Below are 20470 nucleotides of genomic sequence, written 5' to 3' on the forward strand. Positions count from 1 at the left end.
TATGATAATAATAATACATAAATAAAATGCTAAAACAAAATGGTAATAATAACAATAATAATAATTATACCAATATCAATAATAGTAATAATAATAATATTAATAATAATTATTATTGTTATTATTATTCAGAATTTATATAGCCCCACCAGTTTGTGCAGTTCTTTACAATATGATGATGATAATAATACACAAATAAAATGCTAAATCAAAATGGTAGTAATAACAATAATAATAATATTACAAATAATAATAATAATAAGTATTGTTAATATTCAGGACTTATATAGCCCCACCAGTTTGTGCAGTCCTTTACAATATGATGATAATAATACACAAATAAAATGCTTAAACAAAATGGTAGTAATAACAATAATAATATTACAAATAATAATAATAATAAGTATTGTTAATATTCAGGATTTATATAGCCCCACCAGTTTGTGCAGTCCTTTACAATATGATGATAATAATACACACATAAAATGCTTAAACAAAATGGTAGTAATAACAATAATAATATTACAAATAATAATAATAATAATAATATGTATTGTTAATATTCAGGATTTATATAGCCCCACCAGTTTGTGCAGTCCTTTACAATATGATGATAATAATACACAAATAAAATGCTAAAACAAAATGGTAGTAATAACAATAATAATAATATTACAAATAATAATAATAATAATATGTATTGTTAATATTCAAGATTCATATAGCCCCACCAGTTTGTGCAGTTCTTTACAATATGATAATAATAATACACAAATAAAATGCTAAAACCAGACATATACTTAAAAATGTAGTCTGTAGTTTTAGCATTTTTCCTATTATTTCTCTAAACAAAAAGCTATTAACCACTGGCCACAGCTCTAAAGTAACCTCAACAACCAAATGCCCTTTAGGAGCTCCAGTATATCATATATGCATCTTAACAAATATTTTAGAGCAATTTTAAAGCTTCCAAACATACAGCACTTTTGTTCAGATGAATAGACTTTTGCTATGAGACGTGACATCTTACACCAAATTAATGCAACATTCACTTTCCATACACTTTACATTACAAAAGACTGTTAACAAGAAAATATTTAGTTCTATCCTCTACAGGAGCGTCTCCAGTTAACTGACCATAGGATACATTATTGACAGAACCCTGTTGTCAAATAAGGGGCCCCGATGCCTAGTTTCACAGATGCTGTTATTGATCACTCCAGCAGGATACACATGACACAGGATAAAAGAGGCCTGTCACATCGCTTTACAGTTTATTATTGTGAAGCCAAACTTTCAATGGCTGCCAGCATAACGCCTTCATTTTTCAACCATTAAGCAACCATCTGAAACATTTCATGGGAAGGATCTCTCTGTTGCAGACCTGCCATTGAAGAAGCAACTTTTTCAAGCAGAAATTCCGAAATGGCTGAACCATTAATAAAATATCTGTCAGCTGCATGTCTTTAGGAGTTAAATCCACAATAAAGGCAAAGATTCATTAATTACAGTGACTGTCAAGCAAAAAGGACAGGCATTGTCCACCATTTAAACATGGTCATTGTTTATGCTGACCCACCTCACTTATAGATTTGTGGGATTCATGGCTAGAAAATTTTCAATTCAAAAAGCCATAATATAAACCAAGTGTAAAATCTATCCAGGGACTTATTTTAAGATTTTTCTTAGTTGTAGCCTGTTGTTATATTTAGTTGCTCTTAATTATTTGTAATTGAAAAATAGTATTAAAAGGAAATGTTTTGTAAATATTTATTGGCACATTGATAAAATGAGCATAAACATAATTGGCTGCTTACTTAATAATATTCTGCAGACCAAAGTATTCAGTATTTAATGAAGAATGTTTAAGTCACGTCTTGAATGTTTCAAAAGCTTTTATGCAGCTACTTTCAGATAGATTATAATCGTGGGATTTCTTACTACAATTTGTGTATATATTGTGTGTATATGTACAATGTTATGTGAGAAGAAAAATCACAGCAATTAAATCACTTTTAACTAGGATATAATTATGTTTTGTTATGTGTATGCAAAATACTACCGGTGATGTTTGTTAATGATGAAAAGTGTCCAAGAAAAATTGCTATGTTGCTAAATGTATGTTTTTTAAAAGATTGTGGAAATATGTTTTACACTACTGTAAAATTGTATTTCATTGTAATGGGGCATAGCAATAAATAAATAAATGGATGTTTGAAAAAAAATGCTAAACAAATTATTATTATCGTCATTATTATTATTATTATTATTATTAATAATAATAATAATAATAAATTAAATAACAGCAACTTTATAAATGTTACTTTTCAAAAAAATATTCACCATCATATAATTATTCAGATGGAGAGCAGCAGATATCTAAATGTATGTTCATTGTAGAATTTAAGCACCAAATTCAGTCTTGTGTAGGTTCAAAATCAAGCAATAGGGGGTGCTATCTCTTTCTTGGAAACTATCCATCATGGCAAAATTATGGCAATCAAGCATAACATTTTTCATAAAATGTTCATCTTTGAACATGTATCAAATGGTAGACGTAGAAACTGTGGCTGCTATATGCTCTTCTTACAAATATCAAAAAAAAAAAAGGATATTTTTAGGCCTTAGTCATAACTGACAAGAGGTCTGCCTGTGCACATCCACCTTATGCCTTGTATAGATTCTTAACAAAGAAAGACAAAGGGCTTAGTCAAAGGTCACAAAGAGATGACACTGTGATTTGACTTGGCCCACAAGACTCTCAATCCCATCACTGACGTCTATGTAATTTAAACTTGCTCTTATATTTAATAAATTATTTGCAGACGTGTAGAATGGAGTATGTAATAGGTAAGGTGTACAGAGACCACCCCCCACCGAGCTGGAAGACCATTTTATACTGTAGAAACTGAGACATTTCTGCTCTTAACAGGACAGCTGTGACTTTATTTTGCCTCATACCGAGTTGCCTGCATGTCTGTAATAATTGCTTTGTGCACTCTCAGCCCTACTGGAGAGTTATTAGTGTTCTTTCCTATCTTCTAAAAGAAACACTTGCTTGGGGGGGGTTCCTTACAAACAGACTCCTTGAAGAGGTATGTTCCTTGTCATTTGATGCATACTGCTTTGCTTGCTAGTTTGGCTACACTGAAGGTAGACAGCTGAATTGTTTTTTTTCTAAACGCAGGATCAAACAACATCAAACAAGATGCTGTATAATAAAATGAATGTATCATTAATATTGGCATTATTACCATGAACAGATGCCAACAACAGGCCAGTCTTCAGAACGTGAATTATATAATTAATATGAAAATAATAATAATAATTATTATCATTATGATGATAATAATAATTACTATTATTATAATCATTAATATTTTATCATTATTATGATTAGTAGTTAAAGTAGTTGTAATAATAATAATACTCATAATAACAGTTATAATGATGATAATACCATTATAAATAACAACAATAATAATAACAATTATTATTTAATCATTATTATAATTAGTAGTAGTAAATGAAGTAGTAATAATGATGATGATAATAATAATTACAATAATAATTATTACTACTATTATTATTATTATTATTATTTTGACATAATTATTATTTTTAGTGGTAGTAGTTGTAGTAATAGAAGTGGTAGTAGTAATAGTGTTGGTAGTATATTCTTATACACTTATTTTGATTTTTAATTTCATGTCATCTAAATATATTGTATTATTATTATTATTATTATACAGGATTTATATAGCACCAACAGTTTGCTCAACCCTTACAATATAATGGGAGGCAATACAGCAACAATACAGTTCAATACAACAGGGTTCGGAGGGCCCTGCTCCTTGGAGCTTACAATCTAAGAGGATTTTTTATATATATTGTATAACCATATATTTTTGAAGTGTGCCTAGGGTGTAACATTGTAATTGCAAATGAAAAAATAAAAAAAATAAAAAAAACAGGATTCCTGTAGCGTTGGGCTATATGGAAAATACAGACTAAACGTAATGGTCAAATAGTAACCCCAGTATCTAGAGCCGACTCACATATATATATGTATATATGTGGTGTCCTCGGGACCCAGGAAATGTAGGGAACAAAAAAAGGGGAATGGAACCACAATGGGTAAAGGACCTATGGGTTAAGAGGGTCCAAATGAGGACAAACTGCAGCTTCTAGTAATAACAAAACATTTTATTGCATTACAAAAATACAAATATAAAAAGTCATGCTAGGCATACAGGCCAAGACATGAAGAGTTACCTCACCATCACCAAGAAGAATAGTGAAGAGTTGTAATTGCACCAGCAACACTTTTCTGGGAAACCTAGGGTAAAATAAAATGTCAAAAAACAGTTATTATATCCAATGCCAGTGGAATTAAAATATTTGTTTAAGATTGGTGTTGAGGAGCATATAAAACTAATGGTCTAATAATGGTATTGGTAAATAAACAAATATTTTGTCTTATTTATCTTTTATAAAATATAACAATTATCAAATACCAATGCACAATGTAGATTTGACACTAAACACTTTTTAGATTTTTTTTTCATTTTTATTCTGATGTAAAATGTTTGGCTTATTCACGGCACCATAAAAATCCTGCTTCTGTGACAAACAAAAATTCTATATATTTGGGATGCGATGCCCTTTGACCTTCCCTCTACCCAGCCTCATTTACTGTTCAAACTTTTTTTTTTACTGGGCGATTATTGCAAATCTGCCATATTTGTGGTTAGATAAACGAGTTTTAATGTTTAGACTTTTTCTATAGTTCATAAACTATTTGATATTGATATTATTACTAATTGATAAACTATTTGATATTGATATTATTATAAGTAGAAAATAGGTTCTTGGTCAAGATTCATCAGACTTTCCTACACCCCACTTTCAGCATATTTTAAGCATGATAAGATATGCACTATTTTCCATATTAAATACCTGAACAGTGCTGCTTTGGATGACTGACCTGTCATATGTGTTAAGCAACTACTAAATAACCTTTCTGTACAGCAAATCTTTGTGGAATTAATATTTTTTTCTTAGAGTGCACCATGCAAGAATGAAAGGATAATAGATGTTCAAATACTTTTCAAAAGACTTCATTAGTTTTGTGCTAAGTATCCCATACATGATGATGACAGGACATTCCCTTGGTAGATTCTATTCTATTAATAAGGGTGCCTATAGAAGCTTATGATATCAATATATTATTATATGTACAGTTTTGCAATACATCTCCAGTTTATAATATATCAAATACTGAAGAGTGATATTGTTCATTTCGGTACAGGCCAGATCATTATTCAACCAGTTTTCTATTGGTCGATTTTATTACATAATAAAAATAAAGTTTCAACACTTTTCCAGATTTTTTCCTGAGTTCAGAGGAAAATACAGATTCTCAAAATATATTAGATTTTTATTTTATAAGTATAAAGCCTTTGTACTTTTATTATGGGTAACCAGTTTTTATTAAACATAATATTATGTTTAAATTAAAAGTAAGATACACCTGAATAGAGAAGATTTATTCTTTGAATTAAATTCCAGGTACAATGGAAATATATTCATTTTCTCCCTGTAATAAAAAATATTGCTGATATTAAAGTATGAAAGTATTTATTTTGAAATAAATAAACACTAGGCTATATAAACATATTTGATACATAAATTATTTTAAAGTAAAAAAAAAAGTATAGCCGCCCAAGTGGGATGTTTAGAAGAGGAATGATTATGAAGACGAATATTAAGATGAACCATTAATCAATCTAAATGAACATAATGGAAGCAACAGCAAAACTTTATTGCTGCTGTGTTCAATAAATCTGATATATCTCTAAATTTATTTGGCATGTATGCAGCGTATGTTACAGGAATTCCACTGCCCACCAATCTCATGACCCTCTGTTTTTTTTTGTCATTTTACCTGTCAATTACAACTGTTTTTGCCAATTTGTAATATTGTATAAATTTATCTGATCATAATTAATTAGACAAATTATACTGAGTGCAGCCAACCTCTGTTGTCAACACACCAATCCTGTAGGGCCAATGGCCACCTTTAAAGTATAGATAAACCCTAACTAAATGGCAGTTAGTGTGCAAAAGCACAGCGGGGTTAATTTACTAAAGGCAAATAGGCTATTGACTTTGCAAGGGAATTTGCAGTTTGCAAGAAGATTTTCCTTTAGTTTAGTGAATGTGGTGAAAATTCACTTTGCAAAGAATACCCAATCATGTGCAAAGAAAAAAAAAAGATTCTACATACATGATGATGACAGGACATTCCCTTGGTAGATGCTATTCTATTGATAAGGGTGCCTATAGAAGCTTATGATATCAATATATTATTATATGTACAGCTTTGCAATACATCTCCAGTTTATAATATATAAAATACTGAAGAGTTATATTGTTCATTTTGGTACAGACAAGATCATTATTCTATCTCAAATTATCAAAATATTTATTCACAAATCCCTGTTTTTGGTTTTTTACTTCAATCCATTTTCACTATTTTCACTTAATATCCGTATGTTTTTTGCTTAGATTATCTTCCTTAGCAACTTTTCTAGTTGTGTCACATAAGTCTTGTGGCTTATTTTCACATTACAACAAGCACTGTCTTTTTGGGATCTTTTTTATGTATCCTATCACTTTTCATGTTGGCACGTTCAAATAGATATTAAGAAGTTTTAATTTTCACCCACAGTCACCTATTTATTGTCAGAGGTGTACCTAGGTTACACCCCTTTATGTTTGGGTGCTTTTCACTTTTACTATCCAAATGTTTGCATGTTTTATGTCTATTTTATTCCATATTGAGGTCTAGTGATCATTTCTGATTTGGTTTATATTTCCACTTTATGTTTGTTTATATTTATGAATTAGTACATTGTGAGGGGGACGTCTTTTAGGCGATCTCATTATATAATATAAGTTCTTCTAATACTTGGAGTTCAGCGAAGCACCAATTAGCCTTACATTTTTAACATCATGATTCAACCAGTTTTCTATTGGTCAATTTTATTACATAATAAAAATATAATAAACTTGCACCACAGAAAAATTATATATATACACTACAATCAAAATATAAATGCTGCTGTTCAAGAAAGGAACAAAAAACAATCAAATATAAATATAAACACTCCACAGCGCAAAAAAAAGGAAAAAAAAATATTTGTTAATAATAAAGTTTTTGTTGAAGATTTTTTGAGCACTGTTTTTGGGATTGAGCACAATTTATATATAATTTTTATATATTTTTGGGACTTTATTTGGACTTTTTTTCACATTAATAATTATTTTTTTTGCACTGTGGAGTGTTTATATTTATAATAAAAATAAAGTTTCAACACTTTTCCAGATTTTTTCTGAGTCAAGAGAAAAATACAGATTCTCAAAATATATTAGATTTTCCCTTAGCTTAGTGAATGTGGTGAAAATTCACTTTGCAAAGAATACCCAATCATATGCAAGGAAAAAAAAAAGATTCTGGCTTGCACATGATTGCTTGATGGAACTCGGCAAAGGCCAGTTTTTCATAAACAATTGCCATGTTTTTTCAATACATTACTTGTTGTCACCATTTTTTTTATTCGTTGCTGCATATCAGACTGTTGTCTGCAGTTTCTTTACAGTCACCTCCTGTCTACATGTGCTGATGATGTTAGGAATACGGTAGGGTAGGGTAGGTTTGTATGATGAAATATATCGCATTACTTTAAATCAGCACTAATGGAGTTTGCCATCTGAATTGGAAATCCATACATCTACACATGCATTTTTGACCGCCACGTAATGGTGAGGTCTGGTAAGCTGCAGTCATTTTTAAGTTGTTGTTGACGGTGGATTTGCAAGGAAATTTTTTATATTTTATTATCTAATTTTTTTTGTTTTTTTTGGAATCACATAAAGAATTCGTTTGAAGTAAAAATATTACAATCTTTTTTGGACTTTATTTTGCACTTAGTACTAATTACATTTTTTTCGTGTTTTTTTGGCACTTATGGACATTATATTGCTTTTGTGATTTTGTATTATTATACACTTTTTTTATGTTTTCTATGGGCATTAGTTTTTATAGTGCTGCACATTTATGTTTATTTTGTTTATGTATTGACACATGTGATACTGTGCTGGCTGCTGTGGTATTATATTTAGTGGTATTTCACCATATATAGCGCAGAGTAATTGGTACTGTTCACAGGTTTGTATGATGGTGACAACTTTGTACAACACTTGTGCATGGGCATGGTCCCTTTTAATCTCCATTGGGAGTGCATATGACAGTTTGATAATGCAGGGTCAAAATTCGGAGACAGTCACAGAGCGTTGTCAATCTATAATAGGAACTGCCTGCACAAGGACCTATACAGTATAGTAGGATCACCAAGTATTACTTTAATAAAAACTTTGGATTTAGCAATAGATAAAATTACTTTTGAAAATACATAATAATGCATGAGAATACAGATGCATTGGTGTCTATAGACCGTAGAAGGTAGCAGCCTAGCAGGCACTATCTAGCTGCCGAATATTCTTTATTTTGTAAAACCATTGTACAAACAAACGCATATAATAAAATAAAATGGTGCTGTGCTTATATGTACAGCATATGTGAAGTCACTATAGAATTACTCACCACTAAAAATGTATGAATTTTAAATGAATGTATATCCATTGAGGTGAGAGTGTACCTACAGGCATGGTGGAAGTCGTACTGAATTTCATTATTCGGTTATGAATCGACGATGGAATGTATTACATGCAATGCTTGTTTATACGGACATTGATTTAGAATTCATACTTTCTCAGTAGGGCACTAACTGTTAGGACACTTTATTAATATAGCATTTTTCACTTTGATACCCAATGGTTGTTTTGAATTTTCACTTGAATGCACAATTGCTAAATTTTGAGTAGAGTGACTATATATATGTGCTAGCAGGCGGTTACTAGAGTCATAGGCTAGCACAAGGTATTATTTATTAATAAACATACACATGCGCAAACATAAAAGTTTTGGCTTTGAAGTAGGTAGTGGGACCTGAACACAAGCTTTAATGTCCAGCTGCAGAATGAGATATTTAATGCCAGAGATGTGAAGTGGGAATGTTTTTCTGCAAGTGATAGCTTTAGCAGCCAGCCGGGACAAGTTTAAAAAAAAGTAGTTGGGTTGGCGTACCAAAGGAATAGAGAACGTTCACTTCGCAAAGTGAATAAACATTCATTTTAGGGACCATGGTAAAGCTCTGTTCATTTCAAACATGATATTGTGCTCACTTCGATCATCCAATGTGAAAGCAAAAATCATCTTCACTAAACTAGATAAACCTCTTGCAAAGTCTAAAACAGCTCATTACACATAAACAAAATTATCATACTAAATATAGCTGCCATTTCCACATTTACTGTTTACATGAGCAGACACACATTTGTTGCTATATAGCATTGTATTTTATTTAAAAAAAAAAAAATATATATATATATATATATATATTTATTACATGTTTCGTGTATTAAAGTGGTCCTGAAAAAATATCAGTGTAATATATATATATATATTATGCTAATATATATATATATATATATATATATTACAGTATATTATTCTTATTTGCTAATATATTGTGTCTCTCTCTCTCTCTCTCTCTATATATATATATATATAGAGAGAGAGAGAGAGAGAGACACACACACAATATATTAATAAAGAAGAATAATTAAAAAAATAATGTATACTGTAATACTAATGTATATATATATAGCATAATATATAAATATTAGACTCATATTTTTTTCAGAATCACTTTAATACACGAAACACGTAATTTATTGTTTGAGGGATCTAGCTGAATTCCATACATGGTTCAGCAAGGATTTTCATGCTAGAAAACTGGCATTTTGAAAGGGGGCTTTGTCTTACCACAGATCAAATGTATTTTACATTTTTATGAAAAAAAAAGAAAACATTTTATGTGTAAGATTTTTAAATATTTTTATGATGAATAAATAATATATATATATATATATATATATATATATATACTGTATATATATTTTCCCAAACAATACACCAAAATAAATAAAATACAAGGAAGCTACAGCACAGTAAGCATATATCAAAGAATACAGTGAACAAGCACTGCCAGATTTTGGTCTACAGCTCATTTCATCTCCAGCTGTGTCTGTTTGCCCCATATTGGCTCTATATGTCTATGCTCTTAAGAGTAGACTAAACTAACAAATAAGAGGTTGGCAATCTGCAACACAGAATTGAGACTGGACAGAGAGGGAACTCTGTAATGCAGTTGGCTAGCTTGAATACATATTGCAATATGTGCAAACACAGAATAACCCTTTTTATAATCAAGAGTTTGCTATAATATGGGTTAATAAGTGGCTACACCTCTTTGGTATCTTATGTGTTGTATATATGAAAGCGATTTAGGACCTGAACCCACATCTTCATTTCCACTGCACAGTGCAGGTTGGTAATCAAAAAGGGCAGGGATGCCTGAAGTTACTGTATTCTTTGATAAAGGATATGCTCACTGTGCTGTAACCACCTTGTATTATATCTAGACCATGGACTCACGGAATAGCATTAATCTTCCCTTGGCATCTGCCAAAGAATTTGGAACATCAAGGTGAGCAGTCTATAAGTGCACCCAGTCCATTCTCAGTCACATACATATCTGACCCTTGACCTATCCTAAAAAGAACCTTGTAAATGTCCAAAATTAAATCTTTTCTAACTTTACTACTTTTCCACAGCTGTTTTCAAGTGTCAGAACAAACCATGTTCTCTCTATGCATTTCTAAGTAATGCTCTCAAGACAGTTCACAAGCCTCCACTGCCAGTCTTGACTTAAAGTTACTACTTAAGAGTCTGTTTTTGGAACAGATAAAGAATTTTATTGTAGCCTTGTTTTCAATAAATTTTTTAGACTTCCATTTCGGTAAGTGTCACCAATTCATACTGATCTCTTCCATGGATTGCCTGCTTTTCTTCGAGGTATCATGTCAGAGCAATTATCACCCAAGATGTTAGACCTCCCGATCAATAATTATACTGGGAAAATTTCATTGGACAACCGTGTCCAGTTATCCCGACACATGGCTCCCAGCTGCAGGCTTGTTTGGTTGCTTACAATATTCTATCCTATATCTGATAAAACTTCTCAAAAAGGTCACCATGGGTTGAAGCTAGAGGAATTATATTTAATTTCTATCTATGTCATTGACAAAAGACCTACAGCTTTTAATAACAGTCCTTCAGATTGACCCAAAAAAGATACATAAAAAAATATGTATTGATTCAGCAGTTATGATGTCAGGATTCACGGCTAGCACTGTACCAATGGAAAATCTTCTGGGACAGTTCCTGCTGGGTAATACCTTGAAAATGAGTGTCTTTTTTGGCTTTCTCGATATGCTCCCATTTGGTCTTGGATGGATGTATCTTGTAAATCAGGCTAAGCGCTTAAGTATTTAGTGGCTGTTAGTCAAAGTCATCACATTCTGTTAAGAGAAGCAAAAAAAAAAAAAGGAGGGAAGAGGTGAACTCATATTTCCTGCAATAAAAATCATTGCTAGACATATCTGGAGCCATCAAAAGACGGTTTTATAAATTGTAAACTTTTACAGTCTAAAGTTCAGCCTTGTATACAGATGTGATAGTATCCTTCAAACTCAATAAAGATCAAAATTTTGCTGCACGTAGGGACAAAACCACAGACGCTCAATTTTTTTGAGAGAAATTACTAATTTGAGCATCGTCTGCAAAACCCAGGCAATTTAAGAGTTACCAGTCAACTATGCCCAAAAAGAAATGGGAAATTCTCTGTGATCGATCAGTCTCTGTTGCATTGTCATCACGAAAAGTACGTAATAATTTCACAGTGTGTGCTACGGCATGTGAGCCAGGGTTAATGTGGCTTGACTTGAGCAAAGCAGTTATGGTGAAACTGTCAGTTCAGTGCTCTGGATCTAGGGATGAAACTTCTCACTTCTTGAAGCCCTCTAGCCACATGGACACCAATTACAACAGAATTGAACTCTAAAAATGCTAATCTGCTCTACGCTGTACATTTTAACCTAAATGTAGTAATAAATCCAAAGCAACATTTACCTTTCACTGACTCTGACCTCCCTCCTGGTCTTGGGCACCAGGACTAAGCTGCGGCCCAGTCAAGCAAAAGTAGTTCCAGCACATAGACTCAGTAACCACTATGGCATGGGGTGAATTAGACTAAATAGGCTCCATTCATAGAACCAGATCGCTTGTGATATGTAGATGTCCAGGCACATTTTCCCTAAATACTGCATGCAATCCTGAAACTGTCAATTCATTATACCGTTCTGTGTTATTACAGCAAAACACTGAAAACGTTAGCTAAATACCACATTAACAGGTGTTAAACTCAATTCACAGAAGGAAATAATTAATTAAATGCATGCTGTGATTAAGTAGTGGTTGAGGCATGCGTTATTTAATTAATGTGCACTGGTAGTAAAGGAGCAGGCGTCCGTTGGTGTCCTTAACAACCAATAACTGTCATGGTTGCTAAGGAGCAGGCTGCCACTGTGTCCTTAACAACCAATGACTCATCAGCTGTTAGTGGGGTTTCCTGCTGAAAGCTGAATGTAAAAAAAAAGAATTGCTGACAATGGAAAATGAAGAAAAAAAAATGTTGTGGGGTTCCGCCTCCCAAATCCATATTCAGTCCTTCGGTGGTTGCCCGCTCCTTAACAACGCAGAATTTACTGCTGTTAATAAATAAGTCGGCCCACCTGCCTACACTTCAGCAGCACCACTACTATTAAAAAGGAGTCCCTCAGACCACTGACTCTTCAATGCACACAGCTTCAAGATCTTCAACACACACAGCTCCTCTTTATTGCACACAGCTCCTCTCTATTGCTCACAGCTAGCACACAGCGATACAGGATTACACCAATCTCCTAAGGTGAAACCCTCTTGTATCCTGGACAACTCCTGCCTGTCTCCCAGGTAGAGCCCTGTCTCCAAAATGGGAGCCATGAACCATCTTTGGGTTTGGCTTATAATGACACAGGCTGCAGGCATCCAGAAAGAGCCGTACACAACGTATTGAGGGTTCCATCTCACACAAGACACTTTGGAACCTTCAAACTCCAGGTCCTGCTCAGAAAACTTAAAACACAACCTTCCCCATAGGAAATAACATCCTGGAGCTTCAAACTCTGCCTTAGTGTGAACGCTGTGTCCATTTTACCTTCATTTTCCCAGTGGCAGGGCCTCGTACTGTCACACCAAGACCCAAAGAAAGCTTGAAAATACTGAAGGTTAAAGTATATGCAAGGGAACAGTTTTTCCCTTTTTTACACGTGATCAGATACCCTCTGTTCTCAGCTACATAAGAGCTGGGGGAGGATAAACAGCAGCACACTAAACTTCCCAGCGAAAGGATGTGTGGAGAGGGGGGGTAGGAGAGGTGTCAGGACAAACCAGATCATTGGAGGAGAGCAGGCTGAGTTCTCAGCACAGCTTGTGAACTGACCATGCTACACTATCATGCCTAGTGTGCTCAGTTTTTAATAGGAAAGCAGAGGGACTGGCAAAAACACCAGGGATTTCACACAAAGGAAGCAATACAAAGAGGACACTTTTTCATACAAGGACATGGTACCGTAGACTCATAACAGGTATAGGAAATATTGGTTTACCTATTCTTTAATGTCATTTAAAAAAGTAATTTTCAATATGTTTAAATCTGCAGCTTTCATTCAAGATAATACTAGGCGATGATGCCCTGAAGGGTCTTGTTCATACACTGGTATAAGGTAATAAGGCTCTCTGTACTCCTCTGTAAATTAAATTTGATTATTATAATAAATGTAAACAATTAAACATTTTCCTTACTCTTACCATAAAGAACCCTTTCTCTGTGCGAAGGTTAAACTGCTGTAATTGCAGTGGAAAGCAGAAAACTCCTTTAAAATGTAGGCAGCTCACAAAAAGTTTGCCTTTAATCTCATACATCATCAAGGGCTCCAAATACTTAGGCAGGTACAGTATGTTTGTGACTATAAAATACATATTGTACTTCCCTGTACATTAAATTTTATTACTATATTAAATATTAAGTCATAACAAATATTCCCTACTTTTACCGTAAAGAACCCTTTCTTTGTCTGAAGTAATTGTAATTGCAAGGTGGGTACAGTATGTGTGTGACTGTAAAATACATATTGTACTCCCCTTTAAATGAAATGTTGTTATTATATTAAATGGGCATCACAGTGGTTAACTGGTTAGCACTTCCACCTGGCAGTACTAGGGTCATTGGTTCGAATCCCAACCATGACACTACCTGCCTGGTGTTTGCATGTTCTCCCTGTGCCTGCGTAGGTTTCCTCTAGCTACTTCGGTTTCATCCCACACTCCAAAGACATGCTGGCAGGGTAATTGGATCCTGTCTAAATTGGCCCTAGTATGTGTATGTATGAATGTGAGTTACACCCCAGTCACACCGATCCCGATTTTGAAATCGTGCGACTTCACTGTAAGTCACACGATTTCAAAGTCAGATGACATGCCAATTTAAGGTGTGATTTGCAAGACATCTGACACAGATGTCTATGCAAATCGCACCAAAAATAGTGCATGTACTACTTTAGAAATCAGTGCGGTTCCGACTTGACCGCTGTAATTGCAGACATTAGCATGCAATTTGCAAATCGTACGGCATGCAAATCGCACGCCAAGTCACTCCCAGCGTGACTGGGGACTTAGGGACTTTAGATTGTACACCCCTTGAGGGTTAGGGACTGATGTGAATGTACAATATATATGTAAAGCACTGCGTAAAAATTGATGACACTCTATCAGTACCTGAAATAAATAAATAGATGTTAAACCAAAAAATCCCTGGCCCTGCGGGATCTCCTGCATGGTAGAGGTTGGGGAAAGACCTGGCAACCTACCCTGTAAAATAATTGCTAAGAGAATTCATGGACATTCACATACGAGTGACGGTCCATGCAATCGCCAAGGGTCGGATACGACTGAATGGATAGATAGATAGAAACCATAAAACATTTTCCTTACTCTTACCGTAAAGAACCCTTTCTCCATGCAAAGGTTAAACCGCTGTAATTGCAGTGGAGAGCAGAAAACCCCCTTTAAAATGTAGTCAGATGACAGAAAGTCTGCCTGTAGAATAATACTGAGCCCTTTTCATTCCAAATACTTAGACAGGTATGTTACACCCCGGTCACACCAATCCTGACTTTGAAATCGTGCAACTTCACTGTAAGTCACATGATTTCAAAGTCGGATGACATGCCAATTTAAGGTGTGATTTGCAAGACATCTGACACAGATGTCTATGCAAATCACACCAAAAGTAGTGCATGCATTACTTTAGAAATCGGTGCAGTTCCGACTTGACCGCTGTAATTGTAGACAATAGCATGCGATTTGCAAGTCGTATGGCATGCAAACCGCATGCTAAGTCACTCCCAGTGTTACCGGGGACTTAGGGACCTTAGATTGTACGCCCCTTGAGGGTTAGGGACTGACGTGAATGTACAATATATGTACAAAGCACTGCGTAAAATTGATGGCGCTATACAAGTACCTGAAATAAACAAATAAATGTTAACCCATAAAACATTTTCCTTACTCTTACCGTAAAGAACCCTTTCTCCATGCGAAGGTAAACCGCTGTAATTGCAGTGGAGAGCAGAAAACCCCCTTTAACCTCCCTGGCGGTATTCCCGAGTGTAGCTCGGGGTAAAGTTTCAGTACCACAAGCGGTAACCCCGAGCTGCACTCGGACTTACCATGTGGCACTGCTCCGGGATTGGTTCTTCTCTTACCTTGTCCTGCGCTCCCGCGATGCCCCTCCTGCAGTGTCCCCTGTAATGTCCTCTGGCCGATGCCGGCATCCGTCTTCCGGGTTTCTGTTCCCTGCGATGTCGGGACATACGGGGACGGAACGGCGGGAAATTTTAAAATGACAAAAAGTGACATTCACTAAATTCACCAAAATCATAGTATTCCATTACTGTATCAAACCATTTCACATACATTTTGCCCCGAGTGCTTTGTCCTGCGCCCTGCCTGCATTTTGACTGTTCTTTCTGCCTGAAAACTTAGAAACGTCCATGGCGTCCAAAAAGCGTCCCTTTAGGTCAAAAGCGGTTTAGACCAGCTAGAGAACAGCGACAGTAAATCAGAACCACTTGCAGAATTGAGTGATAATGATTCGTGGGGGAAATTCGACATCGGACACTGAAAACGATTTTGCGACTTTGCTCAGTGATGTGCGAACTTGGCGCTATTTTTCAAATTTCAGTGTTTTTGGTTTGATTATATTATTGAATTAAATTTATTATTATATTATTATTTTTTATGATTATTTATTAAATTATTATATTATTGAATTAAATGTATTATTATTATATTATTATTTTTTATGATTATTTATTAAATTATAATTTATGATTTTGTGTTTCACATTTTATCATACCCGGGATGTTTACTAGACTCTTGTTCGGACAGATTTCAGTGAGTTATTCCTAACAATTACAGGCCTACAATAAAAAAAATATATATTTCCATGCAAAAAAAATGTACCGCTTTGAGCACAGAAATATGGACATAATCAGACCACTAGGGAGGTTAAAATGTAGTCAGATGACGGAAAGTCTGCCTGTAGAATAATACCGAGCCCTTTTCATTCCAAATACTTAGACAGGTATGTTTGTGGCTGTAAAATACATATTGTCCTCCCCTGTAAAAGGACATTTTATTATTATGAAATGTTCAGCCATAACACAGTGTGAGCTGTGCCAGCGATTCATTTACAAGTGAAGTCACAGCTTAAGTCAAGAAACGTCCTCATGCGCAGCTCAAATCTCTGCTAATTACCCGCTGTACATTCACATCTTATGGGTGGAAGTGGCCAGGTTCCTCCGGTGCCGGCTAACGACTTGCAGGTGTGCAGCTGTGACAACAAAAACCTCTCCATAAACACTGCCAAACGTCAGAGCAGCCAATGAGAAAAAAGAAAAAAAATCACCATTTCACCATTCACAGCAAATATTAAAACACATCATGGCATTAATTATTAAAGCGGAGCAGCACACGATTCATATTCAGGTGTTCCGTTTTCCAATGTCCATGATTCACGTACAGCTGCTATTACGTCTGCTAGGAATTTTTTTAATTTTTAATTTTTTTTTCTACACAGGGATTTGGAGACAGTTAGCAGCACTCATCGTAAACTAGAACTGACACAGCAGACACTGGCTGCCTACGGTTGATATGTGGATATTTGCTGTGCGCCATGTTGGACGCCATATTGTTAGGCAGACCCAAAGATAGGTTTCAGCCAGAATGGAAAATGAAGCAAAGATTATCATAAAAGTTTCAAGTGAATAAATGAACTGTTTTAATATGATAATGTTGGACCGGTCTGTGGAAATTTGTCAGGATTTCGTGCCACGCTTAAAGACAGAGGAGAGGAGCTCTTCAAGGTGAGCCTTACCTTGGATCCTGTATAGCAGGGGCATCCACACTGTCTAAATAAAGGGCCAGTTTATTGTATTTCAAACTTTAGGGGGGTCGGACTGTGGCCAGCAATATCAGTGAAAGGAATAGTGCCCCATCATTGGTGTCAGTGAGAGGAATAGTCCCCCATGATTGGTATCACTTGGAGGAATAGTGCCCCATCATTGGTGTCAGTGGGAGGAATAGTCCCCCATGATTGGTATCACTTGGAGGAATAGTGCCCCATCATTGGTGTCAGTGGGAGGAATAGTCCTCCATGGTTGGTATCACTTGGAGGAATAGTGCCCCATCATTGGTGTCAGAGGGAAGAATAGTGTCCCATCATTGGTGTCAGTGGGAGGAATAGTGCCCCATCATTGGTATCAGTGGGAGGAATAGTGCCCATTATTGGTATTATTGGGAGGAATAGTGCCCCATCATTGGTATTATTGGGAGGAATAGTGCCCCATCATTGGTATCAGTGGGAGGAATAGTGCCCATTATTGGTATTATTGGGAGGAATAGTGCCCCATCATTGGTATTATTGGGAGGAATAGTGCCCCATTATTGGTATCATTGGGAGGAATAGTGCCCCATTATTGGTATTATTGGGAGGAATAGTGCCCCATCATTGGTGTCAGTGGTAGGAATAGTGCCCCATTATTGGTGTCAGTAGGAGGAATAGTGCCCCATTATTGGTGTCATTGGGAGGAATAGTGCCCCATTATTGGTATTGGGAGGAATAGTGCCCCATTATTGGTATTATTGGGAGGAATAGTGCCCATCATTGGTGTCAGTGGGAGGAATAGTGCCCCATTATTGGTGTCAGTGGGAGGAATAGTGCCCCATTATTGGTATTATTGGGAGGAATAGTGCCCCATTATTGGTATTATTGGGAGGAATAGTGCCCATCATTGGTGTCAGTGGGAGGAATAGTGCCCCATTATTGGTGTCAGTGGGAGGAATAGTGCCCCATTATTGGTATTATTGGGAGGAATAGTGCCCCATTATTGGTATTATTGGGAGGAATAGTGCCCCATTATTGGTATTATTGGGAGGAATAGTTCCCCATCATTGGTATCAGTGGGAGTAATAGTGCCCCATTATTGGTATCATTGGGAGGAATAGTGCCCCATCATTGGTGTCTCTGGGAGGAATAGTGCCCCGTCATTGGTGTCATTGGGAGGAATAGTGCCCTATTATTGGTATTAGTGGGGGGAATAGTGCCCCATTATTAGTGTCCTTGGGAGGAATAGTGCCCCATTATTGGTATCAGTGGGAGGAATAGTGCCCCATTATTTGTGTCATTGGGAGGAATAGTCCCCCATCATTGGTCATAGGGAGGAATAGTGCCACATTATTGGTGTCATTGAGCCAGATAAAGGCAGGCAAAGGGCCACATCAGGCCCCAGGGCCGCAGTTTGGTGACCACTGCTGTATAGGATATTGATGAGCAGAGGCTGAATGGCGCAGTATGTTTGCTTTAGATACATTTATTTAAATATTAATTATAAAACGCTATTATTAAAATAATGTAACTATACTGTATTAATGATCAATTATTATTATTAATTAGTAAATTATTATTTATTTTCACATATTAATAATTACATTAATAATTACTAGCTATTAGTAATTATTAAAAACTGCATCAATGCCTATCTTAGCCCAAAAACAAAAATGTATCATATTACCAGTTTTAAGATAAGATTGCTGCATTAGTTTTACTTTTCAGGCTTTTCCCCCCCTTTATTAAATGATTAATAATTAAATTATTAATGATTAAAAAATATTATTTATTAAAAAGTAGTATTAAGGCATATCTTAACAAAAATGTACTATATTACAGCTTACCAGTTTTGAGATGAGGTAGCTGCATTCGTTTTACTCTTCAGCATTGTTCCCTTTAATATATGATTAATAATTAAATATGAATGATTAATTATTATTAATTGTTAAAAACAGTATTAAGGCCAATCTCAACCCAAAAACAAAAATATATTATATTACAGCTTACCAGTTTTGATATGAAGTTACTGCATTAGTTTTACTTTTTAGGATTTTTTTATTTAATAAATGATTAAAAATCAAATATGAATTATGATTATTAAAAACAATATTATATTATATTACAGCTTACAAGTTTTGAGATGAGGAGGCTGCATTAAATTTACTTTATTTTCCTTTATAAAGGGGCTAATAATTGAATTATTAATCAATAACGATTATTAATTATTAAAAATAGTATTAAAGCCTATCTCAGCCCAAAAATAGAAATATAATATATTACAGATGACCAGTTTTGAGATGAGGTGGCTGCATTAGTTTAACTTTTCAGGATTTGTTTTTCCTTAATAAATGATTAATAATTACAATATTAATTATCAATGATCATAAATTATTATAAACTAGTATTTAGGCCTATCTTTACCCAGAACCAAAAATGTAATATATCAAAGCTTACCGGTCTTAGCATGAGTTGGCAGAATTTTTTTTCCTTTTCATTTTTGTTTCCTATATTAATTTATTGAATATTACATTATTAATTAATAACGATTAAAACTAGTACTAAGGCTTATCTTCACCCCAAACATGTTATTTTGCAGATTACTGCAGATGAGATGGCGGCATCAGTTTACTTTTCAGGCTTTTGCTTCCTTTAATTAATTATCAATTATTAAAATTAGTATTAAGGCTTCTCATAACCCAAATATTATATTTCGGCTTGCCAGTCTGAAGATGAGGTGGCAGCATTAGGTTTCCTTTTTTTTTAGGGAATTTTACCCTTTATTAAATGATTACATATTAAGTTACTTATGAACTATTATTAATTATTAAAAACAGTATTAGGACTTATCTTAACCCAAAAACAAAAATATATTATAATGTAGCTTACCAATC

The sequence above is a fragment of the Staurois parvus genome, unplaced genomic scaffold (assembly GCF_062004578.1).
Source record: "Staurois parvus isolate SC_StPar_1 unplaced genomic scaffold, SC_StPar_1.0 ptg000347l, whole genome shotgun sequence".
NCBI classification, from domain to species: Eukaryota; Metazoa; Chordata; class Amphibia; order Anura; family Ranidae; genus Staurois; species Staurois parvus.